The sequence below is a fragment of the Panthera leo genome, chromosome D3 (genome assembly GCF_018350215.1).
Source record: "Panthera leo isolate Ple1 chromosome D3, P.leo_Ple1_pat1.1, whole genome shotgun sequence".
NCBI classification, from domain to species: domain Eukaryota; kingdom Metazoa; phylum Chordata; class Mammalia; order Carnivora; family Felidae; genus Panthera; species Panthera leo.
Window position 1 is genome coordinate 65147565 of NC_056690.1, and position 17477 is coordinate 65165041.

The window sequence follows — 17477 nt, forward strand, 5'->3', positions numbered from 1 at the left end:
CGATCCTCCCCCCTCCCCCGCCCGCGCCCTCCCCCTTCCTTTCACTAGGACTCCGGGACTCGGGAGAGGGCGCGGGAGGCAGGCACACGGGCCCGACCCCACTCCAGCGCTCGCCGGGGACGCGGGCGGGCGGCGAGGGGACGCGGCGGGGGCGCGGGGCGGGCGCGGCCATGGAGCGGCGGCGGCGGCGGCGGCGGCAGCACTAGCGACCGCGGGCGGACGAGCGGGCGGGCAGGGCCGCCCGGCGCCGCGGACCGAACTGCACAGCTCAGCAAAAGCGCCCTCGCCCTCCGCGCGCCGCCTCCTGCGAGCCCAAACCCGGCAACATTTTTTAAAGCTCCAATCCATCCTTTGAAGAAAGGGGGGGAAAAAAATAGCATTGATCGGAGAGACTGAGATATATATATATATATATATAATTTTTTTTTTTTTTTTTTTTTTGGCTCCTGCTAAAATTAGCCGGGCTCGCCGCGCGCCTGTGTGCGAGTGTGTGCGAGTGTGTGTGCGTGCGGGCGTGTGTGTGTGTGAATGTGATTACTCCAGGACTCCTCGGGCTCCGGAGACGCCATTTTCCCCCTTGATATCTCTCTCCATAAATCGGTGGCGCGGCGGAGGCGGCCGCGCCGGGCGGGAAGCGCGGGGCCGGCCGGGGCGCCCGCCGCTCGCCGCCGCCTCCGCGCGCCCGGGGGCCCCGGCGCCCCCCGAGCGAGGGCGGCCCGCCCGCGGCTCGCGGTTTGACAGATGCTCATCGCCATGGAGTTGCCGCAGCAGCACCTTTGGGGGCTCGGGCAAGCGACGGGAGCCGGGATCTGAGCGAGCACCGGGGCCAGCGGATCCGGAGCCGCCGGGACATGGGTGAGCACGCGCGGCGACCTTGGCCCGGGAGCACGGCGCCCAGCCTCCCGCGGCGCCCCGGGCCCCCGCACGCCCGGGGCCGGGGGCGGTGTGTGTGCCCTGTATGCAAAAGTTAACGTCGCCTCGCCGGGGCTTTGACTTTGCACCGGGCGGGAAAGGGGAGACGGGGCCGAGGGGGCGGGATGCCGGTCCCCGCCAGGCTGCGGAGGATGGGCGCGATTCCGGCCCGCCCGCGGGTGGGCAGCGATGCTGGCTCATTTGGAGTGGCCCGTTGGCGGCGGCGATAGTGGAAGCGTCGGGCTGGAAGGCTGGTCGCTTATTGAGTTTCGCCTAATCTGATTCCCCCCCCCGCCCCCCCCCCCCCCCCCCCCCCCCCCGCCTTTTGCACCCTCCCTCGGTCCTGCCGCCGGCTGCCTGGGCTGGCGGGTTTGGCGTTGGTGGAGTGGACTCGAGAGGGGGAGGGGGTAGGGAAAGAGGTGGGAAGGCAGCAGGATAGGTAGACATATATATTATTTTGGGGGGTCTCTTTGTAACTTGCAGGTTAAGTGGAGCTAGAGAGCTACATTGTAACCTAGTTGGATATTTGGGGGGGGGGGGATGTATCAGAATCTAACGTGTCGTTAATAGAAAGAAGAACAGGGAAGAAGTGGTCCAGCCGGCGAAGGTTGGTGTGTGCTTGTGTTGTGGCTGTGTGTTAGTCTTTCTCTTAAAATCTTAATCAATGGATCTGAGTCTCTGTCTCGTGCTCTCCGGTTTTGGGACTCTGAAAAGACAGGAATTCCCTTAAAAGCAGACGAATGCCTTTTTTTTTTTTTTTTTTTTTTTTTTTTTTTTTTTGAAAGCACGCATTGTGTGTGTTTCTAGAGGAGCCCTGGGCTTGAGAATTAACGGCAGGCTTCCCCGTTCGGTGGTTTCCAGTGGGAAATCACTCCGGAAAGGGAGCCCTTCAGTATCGATTTATTGTTTTTGTCTTTCAAACCATTATCTCTTTGGCTAAAATACTGTCTGAGAAGTTCCACAGAGACAAAGTCAGGTAAACTGGACTGGGCAGATCTTTAGCAAGATGGTGATAACGGTGATGCTGTTTGGGGTGTCTGTTTGTGATGGAAGCCTTGCTGGGTAATAGCAATTTCTGATCGGTAGAGCATGCTGCTTCTAAAAAAATAAGTGACTGCCTAAATGCTGTCTTCCAGTCCCCCTCCCCTACACGCTGCAAACACCCCTCCTCCCTTGACCCACACGCTTACAACAATTCTGAAATCGGATCCAACTGGGAATATTTTCTTTGGAGATCGGAAAGTTGTGCATTTGGAAGTAGAAGATGAGGCTAGAGGTACTGGGGGAGTTGTGGGGAGGGGGTTCTTATTGCCCCCTGATGCTGCATTTATTCTTTTTGTGTGTCTGTGTGGGTTCTGAGGGTGTGTATATCCATCTGAAAGGACTGTTGAGGGAAGGATTTCCGATTCGTTTCCGCTTCAAATAAACTGTCCTGATAATCTCATGGTTGGCGTCTAATACTAAAAGGCCAATTTGTGTGTCTCTTTATCGCCTCAGAAACTCTTCCAAAAGGGCAGTTTATTCTGGAATTCTACAACAGCTACTTTTCTTTCCACGCCCTCACCCCCTACCCTCCACTATCCACACCTTTTCCCCTAAAGTTTGGTTGGAGTCCGTGGTCTTTAAGGAAATCTAATACTACTTGTTTTTCAATAACATTATTTTTTTTTTGTTCTCTTCCTTTTCATTCCTTTACTCTGTTTCCTGTTTTTCTTCTTTTCCTGTAGATTCATACAAAAAACTAGTTTTATAAAGTAGCTGTCACTAAAACTATCTTGCTGTTGGGGCCCCACCTCTTACCCTCTAGTAGTTCACTCAGGTAAATCTGATTTACCCCCATTCAAACTCATCTTCGTTTGCAAACGTGTGTGTGTCTTGGGAGGTGGAGACAGGAGTGTAGTAGAGAAGAGGGACGTAGAGAGGAAGGGTGTTGTTCTGTGCAGGCCATATCTGCAACACTGGGGCCAGACCTGGACCCTCTGGGAGAGTTTCCTTTGCTCACCCCAGTTAGATGTTGTCTGGCTGGGATGGGGAGGCGGGGCCAAACTGGCCAGGGGCGTGTGAGGGAGGAGAAAGTTTGTAGCTCTTTAAAATGTAGCCAGTTTACAATCCCTGGTCATTCCCTCCCCTTTCTCCTCCTTTCTGTGGCTTCCACCATCCCAGACTCCCAAGACTCCCTCGGGGAGGCTTGATCTCCTGCCCTGACACGGTTGTCCAAGGCTTCAGAGTGTAGCTGAAGATGTTCTGCTTTCCTCTGTGCTTAATGGGATTGCCTCCTACCAGAGACGGGCGTTAGGACAGATCCGACGAGTGTGGTTAAGCACAGAGTATTTGTAAACTTAGGGAAGGTAGTCTAAGAAGATAGGGAGACCAGGTACTCTGAAAGTGCTGCTTTGCACTAGATCTCCCCTCCCCCAGTAAGAAAAAAAATTCCTCGTCTTGGGAAGTAGAATTGGTGCAAAAGCTGGGCTGTGGGCGCTGCTAGCCACTCTAGTAACCTGAGCTGGGCTGGGGGAGGAGGTGGTGAGGGAATGTGATCGGGAGCCAGAGGAGGGAAACGGACTCGTCTCCCGGAGTTGGGAAAATAGACGTGTCACTGGAATAAACAAACTGGAGGTGGGGGAGGGGAGGGCTTGTAGTGAACATAAGGGGGAGTGGCCGAGAAGCAGCGGTATGGTAGGAGAGGGCCACTTCTGGCTTAGGAGAAAATATCAACTGCCTTATATGTTCATAAATGGGCTAGGCAAGTGAAGGGCTGTAATCCGATCTTTTGTACGTTAACATCATAATGTTACATAGGAAGGCGCTGCTGGGCAGGCCCAGTTCTGGACTTCACACGGGGGAATCCTAGGGGTATCCCTGAGTGAACTGAGGAGCCTCTTTGGTGCCATCAGGGCTTCTGGTCATGTACTCACATTATTCACAGCAAGCTACTTTGTAAATCACCTAACCCCAGTGAGGGTTGGGAGACAGAAAACAGTGCGTGGAATCTTTGTAGAATTTAGTTGAGAAAGGTAGGTGGGGAGAGGCAGGAGGCAGGAGTTTGCCGAAGAAGAAATAAATAGGTAGGCATTTCCTCTGGATCCCTGATTCCCTTTCTGCTGTTATCTTGACTTTCAATTCCATTAGGGGCTGAATCAATACTTCTCTGGCACAAAAATATACCTCTAGGAGAGTTCTCTCAAGCCGGTCATTATTTTTAGTTGTACTTCAATCTCTGCTTCGAAGCTTCTCTGTAATATGCAAAAGGAGGAAGATGAGAAGTGGCTAGATGGATGGGATGTCCTTTCTTGATTCTTGCAGAGACACTGAAACTTGGCTGGGCCTCAGCCTCCCAGAATGCCAGTTTTTCCCTTGGAGACTTGAAGTTTTAATTGAAACCAGAAAGCTATTGAAGGCAGACCCAGCCAATGAGACCTTGTTTTCTCTCTGCTCAGGAATGGGAAATAAATAATTTTTTGCTGATGGCATTTCAAGTTGCTTCAGTTCTGCCCTTGCCAGAAGAATGGGGTAAATTATTATTAATACATTAGAATTGTCAGGAGTAGCAGTGCCTTAAAAAATGGGATGATGTTATTGAGTTTATTCAGGGACCCACTGTGTGGGAGAGGTCTATGGGTGGGGGGCCGGTGGGGGGCAGGACGGGGGCTGCTCTTACCCTGGAGTGGGACAGCCCTTCCCTGGAAAAAAGGAAGCCTCACAGAATCCTTGCTGCATACCACTGTGCTTGGTCCTTGGGTTCTTGCAATGAAGAGAACAAGTATCCAACTTCACTCCTGTTCTGTGGTCTGTTATGAAACCTGGTGAGCTTCTCAAAATGGTTGAGGCCAGGATTACCGTCGTACATATGGACATAGGTTTAAGATTCATCTAGAACTGTTTCTAAAGGCAACCCTGGTATTTCACCAAATTTTCATCAAGCTTCAGTCACTTTCATCAACCTAACACTTGATAAATGCAGAAAAGGAAATACAAGGTGTCCACAGAATGTACTACTTCATGAATTTGGGGGATAGATGCCAACCTAAAGTTTTGTTTTGCTGCAGGTTTTCATTTCCATTTTCCCTTAGCCTTCAACTAGATTCTGATGCCCACTTAGACATACCAAGTTGGGGCAATATGAAGTTTGGGGGGGTACTGGTAACCTTAGATGGCTGAGTGCAAGTTAGTGGGCCCTTAGAGTCTTCAAATGGAAGTTCCAACCATCTTTCAAAGTTTCTGGTCAGAGCAGAGTCCCTTTCAGAGGGGTTTTTTTTTTTTTTTTTTCTTTTCCTTATCCATAGAGGATACCCTCCAAAGTTGAAGGAACATTTTTTTTTTCAGTGGCCTTTGGCTTAGAAACTCCCAGTTGACTTCCTATCTGGTTCAGAGCAAATGATGCCGGGGTGAAGCAGAGAGTGTGAACAGCCCTGAAGTCCACAGAACACCTGGGGAGGAAGCAGGCAGCCCTCCCAGGAACTGATGATGGATTGTGATCAGCAGACCCATGAGAAATAATCGTAGGTAAAGCCAGCTGAACTGACCCCAGGCAAGCTGAGGCTTCTACCCTTCCAAGTGTTGGGGAGGGATAAGGATGAATGGTGAGCAGATAACAGGTGCAGAACTTGGCCAGCTTGGAGAAATGTTTGCCTTACCCAACTTCTCCCATCAAAAGTACTCCCTTTCATATATATGCATAGGTCTTTGTTCTTTTCTTTTTTTTTTTTTTTTAATTTTTTTTTTTAACGCTTATTTATTTTTGAGACAGAGAGTGAACGGGGAGGGGCAGAGAGAGAGGGAGACAGAGAATCTGAAACAGGCTCCAGGCTCTGAGCTGTCAGCACAGAGCCCGACGCGGGGCTCGAACTCACAGACCGCGAGATCATGACCTGAGCCGAAGTCGGACACTCAACTGACCGAGCCACCCAGGTGCCCCGGTCTTTGTTCTTTTCAAGATAGCTTCGTATCACATCAGCCCCCTTGATTCTTCTAAGGGGGGAGGCCAGATAAGGAGTTTATCCCCATTCAGAAGATGAAGCAATTGACATTGTGACTTGCTGAAATGACACAAGGTGGTGGCCCACCTGGGACCGGATGGCTGTGTTAAAGTGTGAAGTGTCACCTGAAGTGACAAGATCTGCTTTGGATCCTGTCCTTGCTACTTCCCAGTTAAATGGCCCCTGGCAAGTTATTTAACTTCTTTGAGCCTCAGTAACCTAATCAGGAAAATAGGGATAAAGATGCTTAGCTTGCCTACTTCACAGGCATTGTAAGGATTAAATAATACCAGCTAATTTCTGTAATTGAACTCTGAGAGGATTTCCATGCTGCCTCCTGGAAACTGGTGCCTGGGATTATTGTCACCATAGCCCAGAGATTAATAACCCTTTGGTGTGACCAGAAATGCCAACAGGGGCCCTTGTGTTCTAAGACAGTCAGGGAATACTTGTTTTCTGTTCTTGAGTTGACTCACAAGAAAAATGTGTGTGTGTGTGTGTGTGTGTGTGTGTGTGTGTGTATAAATCAGTTGAATTATTGGAGGCCTTGTATATGTCATGCACATCTAAGACTCAAAGTCTCAGATAAGATGCAGTTTGGACTCGCAGGTGTATAGGCACTCAGCAAATGCTCTTAGCATTAGGAATGAGAAGAAGAAAAGAAAAAAAGATACGGAGGTGCACAGAGAGTTAGGGCAAGCTGGAGAGAGTGAGGGGGAGGTTCTCCGTAGGGAGCCCTAGTGGCTGAGCAGTGACATTCAGGACAGTGTTTAGCCTCCCTCAAGAAAAGAGCTCATAGCAAGATTGCCTCTGTCCCAGAGAACCGTGTAGGTTGTCTAGAATCAGGAAAGCTTTTCACAGTCCATTTGCTCCCTGCCTCCTTTAGATTGCTTCTCTTTCTCTCTCTCATGATTCCCGGCTTGTCCTGTCCAGCAACCTGCACTAAGCACCTGGTAGTGTTCTCCAGTGAACCCCATTTTACACAACACTTGCTGGCTTCTGCTCCCATCAGCCTGGTTTCTTCACTCACCTTGGGCCCTCTGTATAGGAGTCCACCTCTGCACCTGAGTTCACTCTTTGTTTCTGCCTCCTCTCTGGAAGGTATCTTGATTGGTCCCTTTTAGTCAGAGCATTTACCTCTTAGGATATCAGACCAGCTCTCAGCTCTGCACCCTGGTCTCTAGAGCACTTCAGGTATAAAGCACTTGCTTGGCAACCAGCTCATGCTGCTTTGCTGTTTGTTGTCACTACCGCCCTAGGCTGTGTGAATCCTTAAAGAAAGGAGCCAGGTTTGCCCACAAAGCCCTGTTCCTACTTAAGAGTGATTTCTGTTGCATGCATGAATCACAGACTTTATGCAAAGATAGGATATTAAAAGTAAATGTTGTTTAAGGTATACCAAAGCTCTGCACTGTCAACAACACAATGAAGGCCTCTTAAACAAAGTGAATAATAACCACTTATGTTAATGGCTTTTTATACTTTTGGCCATCTTTCAGGGGCAGTCACCCACTCTGTTTCTCCCTCGAAGCCTAAGAGATAATGATGTTTTACCACGTGCACATCCTAACAGTCACTGATTCACTCATTCATTCAATCATCAAATATTTATTAAGTGCCTACTAGAGGCTCATTGCCACACTAGCACACATAGCTCTTGACTTTTCTCTGAAAATTCCGGTTGCATTTTTGTCCACCACACTTCTTTTGGTACTTAACCGTGCAATCTTCTTTGTTACTTTAATCCCAGTGCTTCCCTGCTCCTCGGTGACAGTGAGGCTGGCCGCACTGGAAAGGAAGCCAGAGCAGAGAAATGTGCTCAGTTCCGGGAAGGGCTCCTGAGAGGCAGACTGCATGCTGGGCTGGCCACCCGTTAGCGTATGATGGGGGACACCTTCTTAGCTTGGGGCACCTCGAAGTGAATGAGTTTGGTTGCTATGGATGGAGGGGGCCATTCTGAAATTTTGTGATCCTATAGCTAGAAGTGTCCTAGGAGTTTTGAAGCTTTTTTTTTTTTTTTAAGCTCAGAGCTTCTCAGACCCATTTAATGGCAGCCCAGCAACCATCCAAACCAATCCCACTGAGGAGTTGTGCCTTTTGCTAAGTGCTTGCTGTGGTAGAAGAGCTCTAGAAATGGAAATAGGGTCAGCAGAAGTTCCCCAGTTAGAACCAGAGAGCCAGACTTGGAGGACAGGGACAGGGAGAGGCTGAGATGGATGGTGAGCTAAGTGTGAAGAAGTATCATAAATAATAAGATAAAGAATCATGTGGAAGGAAGAAAAAGATTGATTCTCTACATCTTTTTTGAATACTGGCCCCCTTTGGTGAGATAACTGAGTGGAGTAGAGGGAGCTGATGCAGACAGTTTAGAAAATCTGGAGTGTAATATTCCCTATCTGGGCTCTGCTACTGCCTCCTGTGCTAAGTAAGCATCTGGAATCTCTGCTGTGGCTACTCCACAGCCCTCGTGGATCTGGGGGGCTGGGTGTTATTTTTGGGCATGTAGGCTGGGCACAGGCTATGCCTGTGCTTCTGGGATGTCCTCTCCATCCCCACAGCAGAGTCTGTCCTGCATTGGCCAGGGTTCCATAACAGCTGGTGATTGGTTTCTGTGCATTTTGAGGTCAAAGGGAACGATCCCCAGTTTTTCCGAAGCCAGAAGCCTCTGTGATTTGGGGTGGGTTGGGATCAGGAAAATTGAGCTTTGATCTGAAGCCCTCTGAAAGTTCAGTGGGAATTCTTACCTACTCACCAAGGAACACCTGGTTGGATATTTAGGAAGAGGGAGGTTCTATAAGCTACCAAGACGTGGCAGTTACTTTTATTCTAGGATTTACTTGGGATAGGGGGAAAACCAGGCAACACTATTAGCCTAACTTGGTGAAGAACAATTTCTTCATTTTTCCTTCTGTCTGCCAAAGATTTGCAATTCTGTCAGTAGAAAAAACTGCTTGGGTTTGAAATTGGGGTTGGAGCTGGAGAGATGGGAAGACTGGAGATGCTGAACTTGATGGATCCAACATAGTAGCCTGAGAATGCTCATCAGAAGCCGTGGGGCACCATTGTTGTGTTTGTAGCAGAATAATGAAATCTGGATGGCAAGTTCCTTGCAGTGGTTAGTGGCTCTTTCTGTGACCTATTGTTATTTGAGCTATGAGACGTTGATTTTTTTAAGTATTAAATTAATACTTAATTTGGTTAATAATGGTGGCTAAAAACAATAATATGATGTCAGAGCCATGTGGGCCTTCTTTCTGCTCATCACTTTGTTCTCAAGAGCTCACTTACAGTGAGTTTTTTGATCCACAAATATCTATTAAAATCTCAACATTGCTGCTGTGTGAGCCATTGTTCCTGACACTTTTCAGTGGAAAAGGTCCATGAGACATGGCTTTTGCCCTTGGAGAGTGGATAGTATATCCGTAGAGACATGCATAGCTCAAAAGGAAAGCTTCAGTCTGCAGCCAAAGTCGGAGTATGATCTAATGGAATTATGCTATTTGTGTGATCAGGAGCAGTCGGGGAAGGCTTCGAGGAGGATGTGGTATTGGGTTTGACAGTAGCATTGGAATAAGGGGATATTCTTAGTGGATAAAATAGCTTTGACACAGGAACGGAGGTGGGACAAAGTTCAAATGTAAGTTTGGAATTGCCACACACACACACACACACACACGTACACGCACACGCACACGCACACGCACACACAAATGGATGCTAATCATGAACAAGTACTGCAACTGGCAGGAGCAGGGTGCCCCTGATGACAAGGTCCAACTGGCTGATATTGAGGGGCTGATCATCAGCCCATAGGAGGCATCTTGATGGTCTGAGGACTTCTCAGTGGGAAGGACAAGGTCTCTAAGTTGGACCCAATCTAGCTGTCCATAGTTTTCATTCAAACTCGTTAAGTTTTCAGCCCTCTGATTCAACCGACTTTGTACACTCATTGACATTTAAATATGAATGTGATGAGACTCTGATGGGTGCTGGGGGTGGGGAGGCAAGGACACCAAGAGATGGAGAGGACATTGTCTCTGCCCTCAGTCTGGTGGAAGACTTCATAAGAACTCATGAAAGGCAGTTATCTAAGGCTAACTGAACTGTATTGGGAGTCCAGGGAAGGCCAGAACCGCTGGCATTGGACAGATCCCAGAAAGCTTCAGGGACTAGGTGGGGCTTGGGCTGAGTCCTGAACAATGGGACAGTCTTGCATAGGTTCAGAGCTGCAGAGAAGAAGCTCAACTTGAGAATATAGAGGCAGAAGGAAGATCACTTCTCAGAGACCAGGGTTCTGTGGAATGTCAGATGGCCAGACAGATGAAATGGGGGTCCTGTGAGAAAAAAGCCAAGGCTGCATGTTGAGATGGGAGCCATGACCAGAGTTTTCAGAATGCCAGGGGAATAGATGTGAGGAGCAGAAGGATGTGCCAGTCAGAGAACTTTCACACATAACACACAGGACAGAACCCTGACATCTGACTGTCCAATCTACCATTGGTATTGTTAGCTACCAACTCTTCAGTCTGGTGTTCAAAAGAGGTATTTTCAGAACAAAAAATAAAACTATATACGAGCATTTAGAATGGGAATCAGCCACTCTGGAGAGTAAAAATGCTCTGATACTGGCATTTATCAACAGGAGTTTAATGTATAATTGGAGGAAAGACATACAAGTTTTGGTAACAGTGCGGTATTAAATGGCAGTTCAAGATTCCTGAAGGAGAAATATCATAAAGGAAGGGAATGGAGCTAATATTTGTTTAGCTCTGGTATACCTAACATCTCCTTTGTGGAAGAAGCACAAGCATGTAGGTGTCAAATTATACTTTATGCTCAAATGACAGTAAGCAAAGCGATTGTGGAATCAGATGGTTGAGAAGTCGAGGAATTTGAATTAGGACTGAACAGGTAGTGGGGTCAGAATTAGAGACCCTTGAGAGAAAAACTGTCGAGTTTATTATTTGTTGGATTGTTTAGTTTATCTCCATTGCCTTCACGTAAGTCTATCATTTTCATCCCCAGTTTACAAATGGCACGGTGGAGGACCAGAGTTTAAGTGGCTGCTAACTCTGGGTATTTGAAGACGGGTGGCATGATGAGTGAGTGGAAAACAAATGACATTTGGAGTCAAAGAGCACCATCTCAGTGACTTTAATTAATTTCTCAACTCCAGTTTTCTTTTCTTTAAAATGGGCACATCTCAGGGTTAAATAAAAAAGTTAAAGCACTCGTTATATACTAACTAGATGCATGTTAAAACGTAGGATCATTTTCTTTGCCAGGTGGCTCTCTCTACTCTATTTGGACAGGAAATACTATGACTACAGTTACTTCTTACATTTTGCCGTATTTCACCTTTTAGGTGCTATTCTGCATATGCTATTTACTATTGTCTTTGTAAAGTTTGGTGAAAAGACTTGGAGGGCAGGTGAGAAAACTGATACTCAGGATTTGGAAGTAAAATGAAAAGTCAGGTGGCAGACTGGTCTTGGAGCTCATATCTGTAGAAGTAGCTAGGGGTATCACTTTGTGTTTTAGAGACATTATCATGTAAACGTAAGAGTACAGGCTTTGGAATCTTATAAACCCTGGATTTGATTGTGGATCTGGTGTAGGTAATATGGGCCCTTGAGCAAAGTGTTACCCTCTCTGGGCCATTATTTCTACATCTGTAAAATGAAAATAGGTCTTCTGTATTGCAGGGCTGCTGTCTTGATTAAACTCATAATACCTGTTGAGATCATTGGTTGTATTTACCACCTCTTTCACGGTGAGTGTGTGCTTTCCTCAACTGCATGGAGAAACACAGGCAACAGATGATATGCCAGAGGTAGAACTTGCCCTACGAACTTGGGGATTGGCCCAGCCAGAGCTATACAGATCTTTCTCCAGAGGCTCTAAGGCTCATGCTGTTGTGTTGTGTTATTGGTTCCCAGAGGAGGCACTATTTTTGAAGCTAGAGCTGGAACTGTTGGTTAATGGAAAATGTGCCAGCCTTAGGCCTCAGAAGTTTGATTCGGCTTCTCTCCCTATCATGGAGATCCCTGAACACAGGGACTGATCCTTAGTTTTGCATGAAGTTCAGTCAGAGGGAGCCATAGAACCAGCAGGATCTAGAAGGAAGTTGAAAGAACCAGCCCAGACTTTGAAAGACTCTGGTTGTCAAGTTCAGGAGATAAGGCTTAGCAGCTGAGAATGTCAGAGCTGAAGGAGCCACAGTTTATGTTATTGCACCCCTTCATTCTGAAGACGGGGATGGGGAGACCCAGGGAAAAAAAAGGAACTTGTCCAAGGCCACCTAGCACCAGATGGCAGAGCAGGGAATTGAGCCTGTAATTTGTGACTAAACCAAGTCAGTTTCCTCCATAAGACAAATTGGGAAGAAGAAGAAAAGCAATAGTCAAAACAATAGCAAACACTTAAGTTACCAGGTGCAAATTAAACTATTTGTCTGTGCTTCCTATTGTATAGGGAGATTGGGGAGGTTGGCCTCCAACCCCTGTCCCCTCTGGCTTTACTTGGGATCTGTGAAGAGAGGCAGCAATTAGCCAAACACTAGCTTAAATGACACAGGCTATGGAAGTAAATCAAATTTAACAAAATATTTGAGTGTCCACTATGGTGATCCCAACATGTTCTTTCATAATTATCTTATTTAATCTTCAATTACTTCTCAAAACAACCCTTGAGGTAGGATTATAACCCAGTTTCCAAATGAGACTTGAACAGTGTAAACATATTTTCTAGGAACAGTTACTAAGTGGGAAAGAGAGGCTAAGTAATCTAAATATGTGACATCAGATTGGTGCTGCTTCCATTCTTCTTTTCAAGCGGAAACATAGCTTGGACACTTGCTGTTGGATCCTTACTGTGTATGCTCATTGTGCTCTGAACTGTGTCAGAGATCCATGTAAAACCCAGCTCCGACCCTTGTGGAGTTCCTGGTCTGGTGGGAGAGAGAAATAAGTACATGGAACATTGCAGTAGTTTGCCAAATGCTCTGTAGCAGAATGCTCAGGGAAGTGAGAGCAAGACCATCTGTGAGTGTAAGTGTGTGTGTGTGTGTGTGTGTGTGTGTGTGTGCGCGCGCGCGCGTGTGTGTGTATACATACAAGGGGAAAGGAATAGAAAAGGAAGTTTCAGCCAGCCTTCATGAAGAATGTGAAACTTGAGGCAAATCCTGAAGAATGACTTAGAGGTTACAGTGTGGAGAGAGGAGAAAGGTCAGCTGGAGGAATTAGTAGGGAATCCCATGAATCAATGCAAATCAGGGGACTTTGGGGAAGCCACAGCTCAGCAGACACTATTGGGGAAATTGGTGGGTGCAGAACTCAGGAGCAATGCTTGGAGGAGGTGATCTGTGGATAGGAAGGTACCATCCAGATATGTGGTATAAAAAAGCCACTGAGTCTGACCTTCATTTTTCACTGTAGACCACTGGTGTGTTTGCAGGGTTAGAGAGAGCCATGGTAGCAGAGCTATGTTGCCCTCACTGATTGAGAGCTGGGTGAGGGTTGGGTCACTTGATCGATTTATCAGAGTTTATGGTGCATTTACTCTGGGTATTTCTGCAGCAGGAAGGATTTCAGGGGCAGATCACTCAGAGTCATGGGCACCTGAGTCAAATGGTGCTTGGTGGCCTTTGACACATTCTCTTATTCAGCATTTCCTCAGTGAATGATTTGGAGTATTGCTCCATGGATCAGGAGCTGTGCCAGGCTCTGGGGACTCCATGATGAGCCAAATAGACTAGCTTTTACCCTCAGGGGCATACTGTCTAGTGCAGGAGGAGGCGGGGTGCAGAGTTGCACCCATGAGTGGCACATGCATTTATAAAATATAATAAATGCTAGTGAAGAAAACCTCTGTGCTGTTAAGGCACAAAATAGGGAGTCCTGATCTGGTTGTGAAGCTTGGGGAAGTGCCTTTAGACCTGGGCCTGAGTAATGAAGAGGCATTATTAACTCAAGGGGGCTGGAGGAGGACCCTAGGTTCATGCCAAGTCTTTCAAATGGGAAAGGCCACTTCTGACTCCCCACCTAAATACCTTAGGTGACATAAAGAAAGATGAACACTGAATCACCTCCAAAACCAGTCAGATCGTGACTGGTTTAAATTCTCTTAAAAGAATTTGAGTAGGGGTTCTTATAGCATTAGGCCAGTGAACCTAGGTTAACATACAATAGCTTCCCTATCTGTAGTTAGGTGGGATCACATTCCATCCTTTTACACCCTTTGCCTTCTAAGATCAGAAACTCCTAATTTCTGTCAACTAGAAAAATTGGCAGTCATCCGGTCTACTGCATGGGCAACTTTAATAAGACAACTGAAGATAGTTTCCTCCCTACCATCATTATACATATCCTCAAAGTCTATGGCTTTCAGAAACCAAATGGAAAAGTCTGAAGGAGGGAGGTTTGAGAGGGGTGGAAGCAGGGCATTGACTTCTGGGCAGAGATGGCTCCTCAAGTTCAGCTCTGAGGTGGACACAAAGAGCCCTTGTCACAATGCATATTGGGGATTTCAGCTCTTCAGAATTTCAAAGAATCTGGCAGAAGAAGCCCTCATAGTCCAGCAAAACAGTAGTAGGTAGATGTCTACTGTCAATGGTGTTCTAGTAAATGCTTAACACCCTGTTCTGCAGATTTGTTTTGAAGCCATTATTTGTGAAGTTTGCTAATTCCAGTGGTGTAAACACTCTTACCATAGCCAATTTTCAAACTACCAGCCTGACCCCATTGAATGTGGAGTTGGGAAGAGAGACATAGGATAGGCTCTCAGGATCCCCTTGAGGCTGCTGTCAGCACACCGCCATTACTGTTCAAGAGAAACTTAGATGATGAGATCATTGATAACAGCAGTAGCGCTGAGACGAGGATTTGATTGCCTTCCAGGTGGACCGAAGGTAGAGTCAAAAGCTGCCCGGTGCTTTTTCTGTAGATGAACACTACCTGGTATGACTCTCTTCTCCTTTACAGCATGAGCAAAGAGCAAGAACCAACAGGAGGCCTTAGAGGGGAAAACACCCAAATAAGGTAAAAGGAACAGTATCATGAAAATTATTTACTACAACTGCAAAATAAGAATTTCAGGAAGCTGCCAGACATCTGCAACAGGAAGAAGCATGACCGCCGGTGGGATAGGAGCACAAAGTCAAAGGGAGGGAGTGTGCAGAGATGAAAAACATCAGAATCAGCTGAAAGGAAGATGCATGAAGTAAAGAAAGCCTGCAGGGATCCAAACTGTGTAATAGCAGAATTAAAAATCTGCAATAGACAAAGGGAACACGGAAAATAGAATTAAGTTGGTATCATGGAGGGTAGTTTGGGGTTTGCTCTCCCACAATGCAAAATCAAGAATTAAAAACAGTAAGAGAGAAAATGAGGGAAATGGAGGACATAGATGGGAATGCTAAAGTGAGGATTACAGGAAAAACTGAGAGAGAAGCCAGAACCATTGAGTAGAAGAAATAGTTAAAGAGGTATGATCGCAGGGGATATTCCTGCCTCTATAGATCCAAAAGGCTCATCGTGTTGTAGGAAAAATAAAAGGAGAGGGATCTGCACTGTACTCATTTTGTCATTCATAAAATTCTAATACAATGGAGGAAAGATCTTCAACTATAACAGCGTAAAACAAGTTGCCTACAAAGGAAACAAACCAGGCTGGCCTGCATTTTCTCTTCTGTTATTTCAAATGTTAGCAGACAGTCTACAGAGTTTTGAGGGGGAAATGTTTCTGGTCTGAGGATTATGCTTTTACAGGTAAAGATGGAAGAAATGACTTATGGGGATTTGCAGGACACAGAGCTGAGGTGGGGCTGGGGGGGGCACAGAAGAGTTCTGTGAGAGGGGGAAGGTCAGGAATGAGGCAGGGGACTCTTGTATATTTGTAGATTGTTTGCCTTTAAGACCATATGGGGTGGATGTTTTTAATTTTTTTTTAATAAGGAGCATGTGTAGTTCTATTTAAAAAAAAGATAATAGTCATAACCTAATAAGGTAGACCAGGAAGGCATTTGTTCCATCTTGCTGATGAGACATTGAGGCTGAAAGAGGACTTATGAGGGCTTCTACTTGACAGAACTAGGTACGGAATCCACATGTTTGACTCCTGTTAAATATGCCAAGGGCTCTGCCAGCTCCACCATATTGTCTCTTTGGAAGGCAACAGTCCAGCTGATGATGGCCTGCATGTGGGTGGTGCTGTGGGAGCAGAGCAGATGGGAGAGGTGGATGATGTTGGGAAACCCAGGCTGTGTTGGGTTGTTCATTTATTAATTCAGTCAACCAGCATTTCTTGAGTGTCCATTATGTGTTGGGCACAGTGCTAGGCATTGGGACTGCATGCATGAATAAAAATTCAGAGACTCAGAATAGTGATGTAAGGGAGAAATACCTTTAAACACAGAGTAATCGTGTTCATTGGTCAAGGCAGGAGGTAGGGGTAAGTACATACATTAGGCAAAGCCTAAGCCCATCAGAATCATCTGGAAGGCTTGGGAAAAGCCAGAGGGCTGGACCCCACCCTGGGAGCCCTGATTCAATAAGTGGGGCTCAAAAATTTGCATTTATGCTGCTATACTCTGGGATTAGTAAGAGTTTCCCAAGGCTTCAGGATTAGGAAAACTTCTTCCATCTTGCAGATTTGAACGGTAGAGAGGATGCGTTCCTTGGGACTCATTTGGGTTCTGAGACACATCTAGCCAACCAGGATTCCCCAGGTCCCTCAGAGAAATAATTCTGAAGGTCCACACTATCTAATGTGGAGTGTCCTCATAGGTCTGTGGCTGTGCAGGGTAAAATTAGAGTCTTGTGTCTGGAAGAGACCTTGTTCTATTCATTGCTGAGTTAAGTGTGGAGTAAAGGACTCAAAGCAGCCTCTCAAATAGTCACTGTAAAAGGGAGAGCCATGGGTAGAGGGCAAGTTCCTGGACTTCTCCCCCAGTGTTTTTTCCAAGTACATCACCACCCTTCTTGCCCGTCTGTTTCCGTGGGACCTGCTGGGCAGTTATTTCCTAAGCAAGTTTTATTACTCCTGTGCCCTGACACCAGGTCCTACAGGAAGCCACCAAAGAGTTAACTTTATTTGGACTAGGAGCCTGAGCCAAGTACAGAGTGTCCATTGTGCACCCGCCCCCTCTGGAGGAGTCGCTGACTGCTGGAATGTGACAAGGCAAAAGGTTTTCACCTTGCGTTGGCTTCTCTCCTCTGTGAGTGCACAAGTGGGTGCGTGTGCTCATGCTCACATGTTGGCAGGGGTACACCACAAGAGAACTCTCAGTTGTCTCCCAGACCCACCAAAAAAGTGAACGGTGAATTTGGGGTGGCAGGTATGTGCTGGGAGAAGGGAAAAGGAGAACAACAGCTTTGTGTGCTGGGGAAGTAAACAGACAGGTTAGGTTTCTTTGCTCTTCACTTTTGAAAGCTTCTTTATTTTTTAAGGTGATGGGTGCATGTGGACATGGGGGGCTAGATTATAATCCTCAGCATAGGCAGTGAATTTCACAGAGGGCGCTTGGGCTGGCAGAGCTGCAGTCAAAGTAGTTGGAACCACAGGACTTTGAATAGCTGTCAGGGGGCTAAT

At 46.8% G+C, this 17477-nt stretch overlaps 1 protein-coding gene across 2 annotated transcripts in view; it reads left to right on the forward strand.

Annotated features, from left to right (window-relative positions):
* The first annotated feature begins 774 nt into the window (after positions 1-774).
* Positions 775-17477, forward strand: part of SETBP1 (SET binding protein 1) — a 375264-nt gene continuing 358561 nt past the window's right edge. For both annotated transcript variants that reach the window (XM_042911416.1, XM_042911418.1), the window contains exon 1: positions 775-855. The gene's annotated coding sequence lies outside the window, so the exon portion shown is untranslated. The remainder of the gene's footprint in view (positions 856-17477) is intronic.